Here is an 8,266-nt window from a genome sequence, read left to right on the forward strand (position 1 = left end):
GTTTCTTGAGGACAGTAACCTGGGAAGTTTGGGCCAGTGAGCTGGGAAACTCAAATGTGGGGCGGATAGGGAAGAGGTTGCTGATGCTGATCAGCAGCATTGGGATGTTCCATGTTTACAGAGGCCCAGGGCAGTCAACCTCTGGTCTCTGGACAGCTCATTTCCTTCTTGGTCTGTGGTTTCCATGTTGGTCACCAGAAAGAGGAAATGTCACCTGCCTAGATCTGTGTCCTTGAAGTGCAAGCAGTTTTTCTGATAGTGTTGCCGCTCTTGCCAACTGGACCCAGGTAGAGATCTGAGTCCAGCAAGAACTGAGTGGCCCCAAGGCTTCACCTGGCCTTAGGACTGCAGGGCTGACCCTGGTCTGTAGTGATAGTCTGGCCGACAAAAGAAGTTTGAGCAACAGAAACAAGTGATTGTAGGTAAGTAACAAGGGAAACTGATTTACAACTAAACAAAGGTGATGTTTCGATTGGATCCATGAATGGAAAGATCTAGGAAATGACAAATCTTATAACATGTCTTCTTATGTAGGGGCTTTGTCCACCTTCACTTTTTTAAAAAAGGAAATGTGGCCCGGGTGCCGGTGACTCATGCCTGTAATCCTAGCTACTCAGGAGGCTGAGATCTGAGGATCATAGCTCAAAGCCAGCCTGGCAGGAAAGTCCGTGAGACTCTTATCTCCAATAAATCACTAGAAAACTGAAGTGGCGCTGTGGCTCAAGTGGTAGAGTGCTCACCTTGAGCTGAAGAGCTGAGGGACAGTGCCAAGGCCCAGAGTTCAGGGCCCACAACTGACCAAAAAAAAAAAAAAAAAAGGAAATGTGGCCCTAGTTTGATATGGAAGTGTGTGTGTGGCAGAGTTCTGTAAGACTCTTATTACAAGGACAAAGAGGAATGGGAGTTTAACAAGTGGGAGAAGCAGGCTTTGTGTGATGAAGCACCATTCAGTAAGACGGCATCGGAGAAAGAAAACCCTGGCTGTGTTTGAATCATCTCAAGTACAAACCTAATTTGAACTGCAAATAATGGGACATTTTATTTCACTTTGCAGAATACCATGAGTTTTCACATAGTTTCTCCTCTTATTAGAGCTTTGCCATGACCTTATGAAATATTATATTAACATTTTACTGCGGAGGGAAGTGAGCTCCAAGATGTTAAATAGCCTGCAAAGTTGCCAAAGCCAATATATAGTAGGGTGAGGATTCTCACCAAGGGGTTTCACTTTGGCCTGCAGATTCTTGACTGTGAGGTGCCTTGTGCTCACCTCTTGGACATTGCCATATGGGGAATTGGTGGGGCTTGTCAGGGTCTTCTCTAGCAGAAGTATTTTCTTCTCCTGTTGTCAATGGTTTTCAGTTGTGTGACGGTATTATCAAGCACATCAATTTCTAGCTGGTGCTATCGTGTGTGAAAAATTTCCACAGACTGCCGGGCACTGGTGGCTCACGCCTGTAATCCTACTACTCAGGAGGCTGAGATCTGAGGATCATGGTTCAAAGCCAGCAGGCAGGAAAGTCCGTGAGTCTCTTATCTCCAATAAATCACTAGAAAACTGAAGTGGCACTGTGGCTCAAGTGGTAGAGCACTCACCTTGAGCTGAAGAGCTGAGCGACAGAGCCCAGGCCCAGAGTTCAAGCCCCACCACTGACAAAAAAAAATTTCCACAACAGAAAGGAACCTTACTTCATTGTTGGTGGGAATGTAAACTTGTTCAACCACTTTGGAAAGCAGTATGGAGGTTCCTCAAAAGACTTCACATAGATCTCCCCTATGATCCAGCAATCCCACTTTTGGGCATTTACCCAAATGTTTACAAACAAGACCACACTAAAGCTACCAGCACAACTATGTTTATTGCAGCATTATTTACCATAGCTAAGATATGGAACCAACCCAGATGCCCCTCAGTAGATGAATGGATCAAGAAAATGTGGTATATATACACAATGGAATTCTATGCCTCCATCAGAAAGAATGACATTTCCCCATTTGTTAGGAAATGGAAAGGCTTGGAAAAAATTATATTAAGTGAAGTAAGCCAGGCCCAAAGAAGCATAGGTCCCATGGTTTCCCTTATTTGCAATATCTAGTATAGGTATGAGTCAAGCAGAAAAGGTCAGATAATGTGATGTTAGGAAAATGAACCCTTAAATATGTATTTTAATGTTTTCGTTTCTTTCATGCATGTGTTTCTAACGCATTTATAAGATTATTTCTTTGTTGCTTTGTATGTCCCTCCCCCACAGTGTAACCCCCGCTTTCACTATATTTGATGTCAGTATAACATGTGGAGGAGATGGGGACAAACAAGTCGTTTAAGGATTCAGGTGGACCTGTTGCAACAATGAGAAGTACAAAATGTCATGTCAAAACCAGCTTTACAATGTCGGTGTGTGGGGGGGAGGGGGGTATAATTGGGTGGGGGGAGGGGGGAGGCTGGGAAGGGAGGTGAAGGGTAAACAAAGGAGGAGGCTGCAATGCTTGGTAAGAAATGTATGCATTATCCTGCCCATGTAATTGTAGCCCCTCTGTACAGTATGTTCTCAAATAAAAGAAAATAAAATTAAAAAAAAAATTTCCACAGACAAAGCACTGCAGTTCAAGCTGCAATGACCTGCGGCCAAAGTGAACTTCTCTCTCTCCCCTCCTTGACCAATTTATTTTTGCGGAACTGAGATTTGAACTGAGTCAGAGCTTCGAGCTTGCTAAGCAAGTGTTCTACCGCGTGAATTACATCCCCAGCCCTTTCTGCTTTAGTTATTTTGGAGACAGGATCTCTATTTCTGCCCAGACAGGCCTGGATCCTCCTCTTATTTACATTTCCTGCCACTGCCAAGGTAAAGGCCTGTACCACCTACTCACCTTTGTCTCTTGAGATGGGGGAGACTCACACTTTTTACCAGACCTCAAAGTACAATACTCCTCATAATCTCCACCTCTGGAGTAACTAGTATGAAAGGCATGAGCCGCAGCACCCAGCCTGTTGCAATCTTTTTGACAAGGAGGAGTGGGTATCTGGTTGCCCAGGGCAGAGCTATGCCAACAGGATACCCAGGTTGCCAACTCTATCAGAGCCACAAGCAAAAGCACCAGGTAGCATGTGCTGCATGGCCAAGAAAGACAGCACGGAAAATTCTGACCTCTTCAGGAATGGTTTCACATTGGAAACCAGCAGCCTGACCAGCTGGAGTCAGGAGGACCCTGTGTTCCCTCCCCTTGGAAGGAACCTGGCGGCACAGGCAAGGAGGCTCAGGCCTCATGCCGCTTCCATATTCAGTCTGGAGAGAGATGGGTTGCTATGCTCCTTGAGGAAACAGCTTCAGAGCAAGCAAGCTCATTAGTCAGTGTGTGTGTGTGTGTGTGTGTGTGTGTGTGTGTGTGTGTGTGTGTGTGTGTGTGTGTGTGTGTGTTCCAGGTGCCACAGCAAGATGCACAGACTATTTTCATTCCTTGATGCTTGAGATGAATTTTATTAGAAGAAACAGTTGGAGTCTGGCATCGCAGTCAGAGAACAAGCAAGACTTGTCATCAGCTGCAACTGTCGGTCATGAGTTCAGAGTTCAGAGGCCTTCTTCAAGATACCTGGAAGTGTGCAGACAAGTGCTCAGCCGACTCGAGTCATGGGCCTGCCTCTCTATCCATTCACATGGGGACACTAGCCTGGGGTGTGATCCGCTGTGCCACAATCCCAGGCTGTTTTTCTTGACTGTCAGTTATTAATTCCCTTGAACCAGAAATGTCTTGCAGGTTTTGTGAGAAAAAAAAACAACCAAAATTTGAAATCTGTTCATACTCCTTGCAAATCTAAAGTAAAAAATGAAAAGTCTATAAAATAAATGATGAAAATACTGTTGAAGTTCTTATTCCCATAATCCTACAATCTCACATTTGTGTGTGTGTGTGTGTGTGTGTGTGTGTGTGTGTGTGTGTGTGTGTGTGTGCGTGTGTGTGTTTTCCCTCAGAAGTTCTGGAGTTTGAATTCAGGGTCTTGCGCTTGCTACATAGGAATTCTGCCACTGAGCCACGTATCCAGTCCTTTGTTGCTCTAGGCATTTTTTTTTTTTTTTGGTCAGTTGTGGGGCTTGAACTCTGGGCCTGGGCACTGTCCCTCAGCTCTTCGGCTCAAGGCTAGCACTCTACCACTTAAGCCACAGCGCCACTTCCAATTTTCTGAGTGGTTTATTGGAAATAAGAGTCTCATGGACTTTCCTGCTCAGGCTGGCTTTGAACTGTGATCCTCAGATTTCAGCCTCCTGAGTAGCTAGGATTACAGGCGTGAGCCACTGGTGCCCAGTGCTCTAGTTATTTTTGAGGTAGGGCTTTGCTGATCCTCCTATGTTAGGCTTTCTTCTGTAGCTGGGATGATAGGAATGTGTCCCGTTTATCCTTGGATAATAAATCTCAATAAATACGAGGAAGCAGATGCTTGAAACCACACAGAGTATAAACCCTCTATATACTGGGAGTGTTTCTCTCTCTGCATCCACTCCAAGGATAAAGTTTAACTTTATAAACTAGGCCTAATAAGAGGTTAAACATAGTAACTCATAAGACAATAAATCAATTATAATGACATAGTAAAAGTATGAATAGGACTATGAATAGGACTGTGAATAGAAAGTTGCATGAATTTTTACAATTTTCCAGGTAATATTTAGGACCATGGTTGACTGTAGTTCATTGTGATAGCAGAAATAAAGCTACTCTAAAGAGGCGTGTGTGCGTGTGTGTGTGTGTGTGTGTGTATGTGTGTGCGTGCGTGCGTGTGTGTGTGTGTGTGTGTGTGTGTGTGTGTGAACAACAGTCTACTATACTAAATGCTTTATTTGGTGGCTTGCTTTTCTCAGTGGAGAGTTTTCTCCATCAGTATTTTATAGATCTACCTTATTCCTTTAACTGATACATACTACTCAATCACTCTCATAATATGGACATTTAGATTCTGGGAATGTTATTTCAGAGCAGTTTATGTTTCTTTTGTCCTTTTATTGACCCAATCACTTAAAATGTTCAAAAGAGCCTCCAAAAGACAGATTTGGGGTGACTTAGCCTTCTGGCAAGTTGAGGAGTGTAGGAAACTGCCTCTAACTCTTTGGGGTTTGGTCCAAATCACTGCTTGCTGAAGTCTGCAAAGTTGAGCCTTCATTTCCTCATTCCTTTGCTTTTCCATTCCCTACTTATGTAGCCTGGATCCTGAATGCCCCCCCAAAGTCAACAAGCTCAGGGATTTGTCGCCAGACTGTGGCACTGTTGGAAGGTGGTAGAACCCTTAGGAGGTGGGGCCTAGAGGGAGGAAGTGAGGTCACTGGAGATTGAGCCCTTGGAGGGGTATTGGGCCCTGTACCCTCCCCTTCCTCTCTTTCACATCTAGCAGTGAGATGAACTGCTGTCCTCTGCCACTTGCTCCCATCACTTTGTGCCACCACTAGCCCAGAGCAACAGAACCAAGTAATCAAGTGACCTTGCACCAAAACCTTTAAAATTGTGAGCCAAATAAACACTTTTTCTCTCTTAAGTTAATTACCTTAGGCCTTAGGTCCTTTTTTTTTTTTTTTTTTTTTTTGCAGTAACAGAAAACTGAGACTGATATACTTACCGATAGTATCCTCTTCTAAAATACAGAGAAATAGGAGATAGAATGGAGGAAGAAAAAAATATTAATCATAGTTCCTGTGCTAGAAAGATAAGAGCAACTTTGTAGAGTTATAGAGACAATTCTAATAAGGCTTTCTCCTCTTCGTCTTCCTCCTGGTCTTTCTCCTCCTCTTCTTTCTTTTCCTTCTCCTCTGTGCTGAAGAGCAAACTCAGGATCTCATATGTGCTAAACAACTGCTCTACCACTGAGCGATAACCCCCAGCTCCACCATTATTCTTGATTAGCCCTTTACTAATTATCATTCACCCGGATCGTGCAAACTTAGTGCCTAGCCTTCATGTGGACACATGCACAGACTGTTTTTTCTAGGAGACATTAGTCAAAGGATGGTGTTTGGAGGTTGAAGAGACACTGAATGAGGATAGCAAAGAAGAAGAGGAAAAGAGAGACTCAGATGCTGACAGCTCCTATCATGTAGCTCATGCTGTCGCCCAGGGCCGACCCTGCCATCAGCCAGCAGGTTCGCCTGCTGACTGGGCTCAAAAGTTAAAATTGGTTTCTGGTGGACGCTGGCCAATGACTCCCTTGCCATGGCACGATGGGTTTTTGCTGTGTTTGCAAGATGTGACTTCATTCTTTTTTAATATCAGTAATACACAGTAAAGAGTTTAATCTAATTTACAAAGAAATAGGATCTGACAAGCCTTGGAAATACAATGGGCCTTTATAGTTTCAAATACTGGAACTGGGAAAGAGTGAGCCTCACAGAAACGACCTCCCTCACCCTCTTCCTCCTCCTCAGGACCAGATGCACTCACACAATGTGTGTGTGTGTGTGTGTGTGTGTGTGTGTGTGTGTGTGTGTGTGTGTGGTCCTGATGACTGAACACAGAGCCTTGCTCATGCTAGGCAAGTGTTCTACCTCTTGAGCCATATTCCAATCCTTCTGTTTTTATAATTTGTTTCTGAGATAGGGTCTTGCTCACTCTGCCTGAGCTGGCTTCAGAACTCACCATCTCCTTTCCTTTACCTCCAGTGTAGCTGCAAGGTGCTATAGTAATGTGCCATTTCTACTCATCCCTGAAAGCAAAGCTCCCTCCTCAGAAGTGAATCTGCCTTCAAGTTGTTCATGTACAGACCTGATTCACCAACCCTGCCCTCTTGGCCTTTGTGAGCAGTGATGCTTCTTGTTAGATATGTGGCCTCAGTTCTGTCTGCCCTGGCCTGTGACATGATATAACTCAAGGTTATACTGGGCTTATTTGGAGGGCAGAAATTGAGTTAAGGGGAAGGCTAGAGATGACAGGACTCATTGCTTAGCTTTGAAGCTACCACAGAACAAAACCTATGGTCTTTTTCTTCTCATACAAGGGTCATACCAGTGCCAGATTTGCTAGACATTCTAATGTATGATGTAATAAACAGATAATGGTGGTTGGAATCTCCAGAAAGCTACACTGGCATGAAAGAAGAAAGGAAGGAAGGAAGGAAGGAAGGAAGGAAGGAAGGAAGGAAGGAAGGAAGGAAGGAAGGAAAGAAGGAAGGAAGAAGGAAGGGAGAGAGGGTGGAAGGAAGGAAAAAAGGAAGGAAGGAAGGAAGGTAGGCAGGCAGGCTCTGGATTGGTGGAAGCCTGTCTTGGTCCCCAGCTGATTGGTTGGTAACTGGGAGATCGCAGGACTTGTAGAAAACAGGGCATCATTGGAGGAAGTAGATCATTGGAGGATGGAAGGTAGGCTTTTGAAAGGAATATCATTCCTCAACTTCCTGCTCTCTCTTTGCTTCCTGGACACCATGAAGTGAGCAGCTTTTACTTCTGGGCTACCATGTGCTCTCACCTTGATTGTTCTACCTCCCCACAGGCCCAGGACAAAGTGGTCACAGACGGAAACTTCTGACACTGTGAGCCACAAATAACCTTTCTTCCTTTTGAGTTGTTTATCTCAGGTGTTTTATCATAGGGACAGAAAATGGGCCAATGCAATTAACGCTCAGTTCTCTCTGTCTGAGTCCATGTGCACTTTGGAGTAAGTAACACACATTCTTACTTATTCGCTTGTGGAGGAAGTCACTGATGTACTTGTTCCCAGTCCGGTATCAACCAGAGCACTGGGAGCTTTTCTAGAGCTCAGACTCAGTATTACCATTTGCACCCTGGACAGAGGCCTCCAGAGAGAGTTCAGAATTCACAGGAAGCTCCCAAGGTGATTTCAGATGAGCTTGGCAGTCCCACCTTAGCAAACCAGAGTGAACAGATGACACTGGGCTCTGGATAAACACGTTATAATAGGATAGTGTCCACCCTGGGCCAATATTAAGACCTGAGAGGAGCAAGAAAAAAAATCTGTAACTGTGCTTTGGGGTGTAATTACTTCCTTGCGGGGAAGCTCATGGTGACTTAATTAAAGCATTCTACTTTGATCCGAAGTGTTGCTTCGACTTCTCGAGTATGAAACACAAGACTTGTGAGAGTCAAACGACTTGTTAAATGTAAACAATTTACCAAAGGGCCTAAATAAGACAAACTATATTAAATAATGAGCATGGAAATTAAGTGTAAATGTTTGTGGGGAAACTAATTATCCTTCTTGTTATGAACATTAACCCATATTCAGTTTTAAAGCAGCGCTATTCTAATGACATTCACTAGTAGCCATTTCTGACTAC

General features: G+C 44.2%; 1 long non-coding RNA gene across 1 annotated transcript; it reads right to left on the reverse strand.

The window, feature by feature from the left end:
* Positions 1-3,548: 3,548 nt before the first annotated feature.
* On the reverse strand, positions 3,549-6,976 carry LOC138826767 (uncharacterized). The gene is made up of 3 exons (XR_011371840.1): positions 6,742-6,976; positions 5,603-5,617; positions 3,549-3,746 (listed from the first exon to the last, which is right to left on the reverse strand). It is a non-coding gene; the product is annotated as an uncharacterized lncRNA (long non-coding RNA).
* Positions 6,977-8,266: the final 1,290 nt, after the last annotated feature.

Source organism: Dipodomys merriami, unplaced genomic scaffold, assembly GCF_024711535.1.
Source record: "Dipodomys merriami isolate MVZ:Mamm:240054 unplaced genomic scaffold, mDipMer1.0.p SCAF_15, whole genome shotgun sequence".
In the NCBI taxonomy this organism is placed as follows: domain Eukaryota; kingdom Metazoa; phylum Chordata; class Mammalia; order Rodentia; family Heteromyidae; genus Dipodomys; species Dipodomys merriami.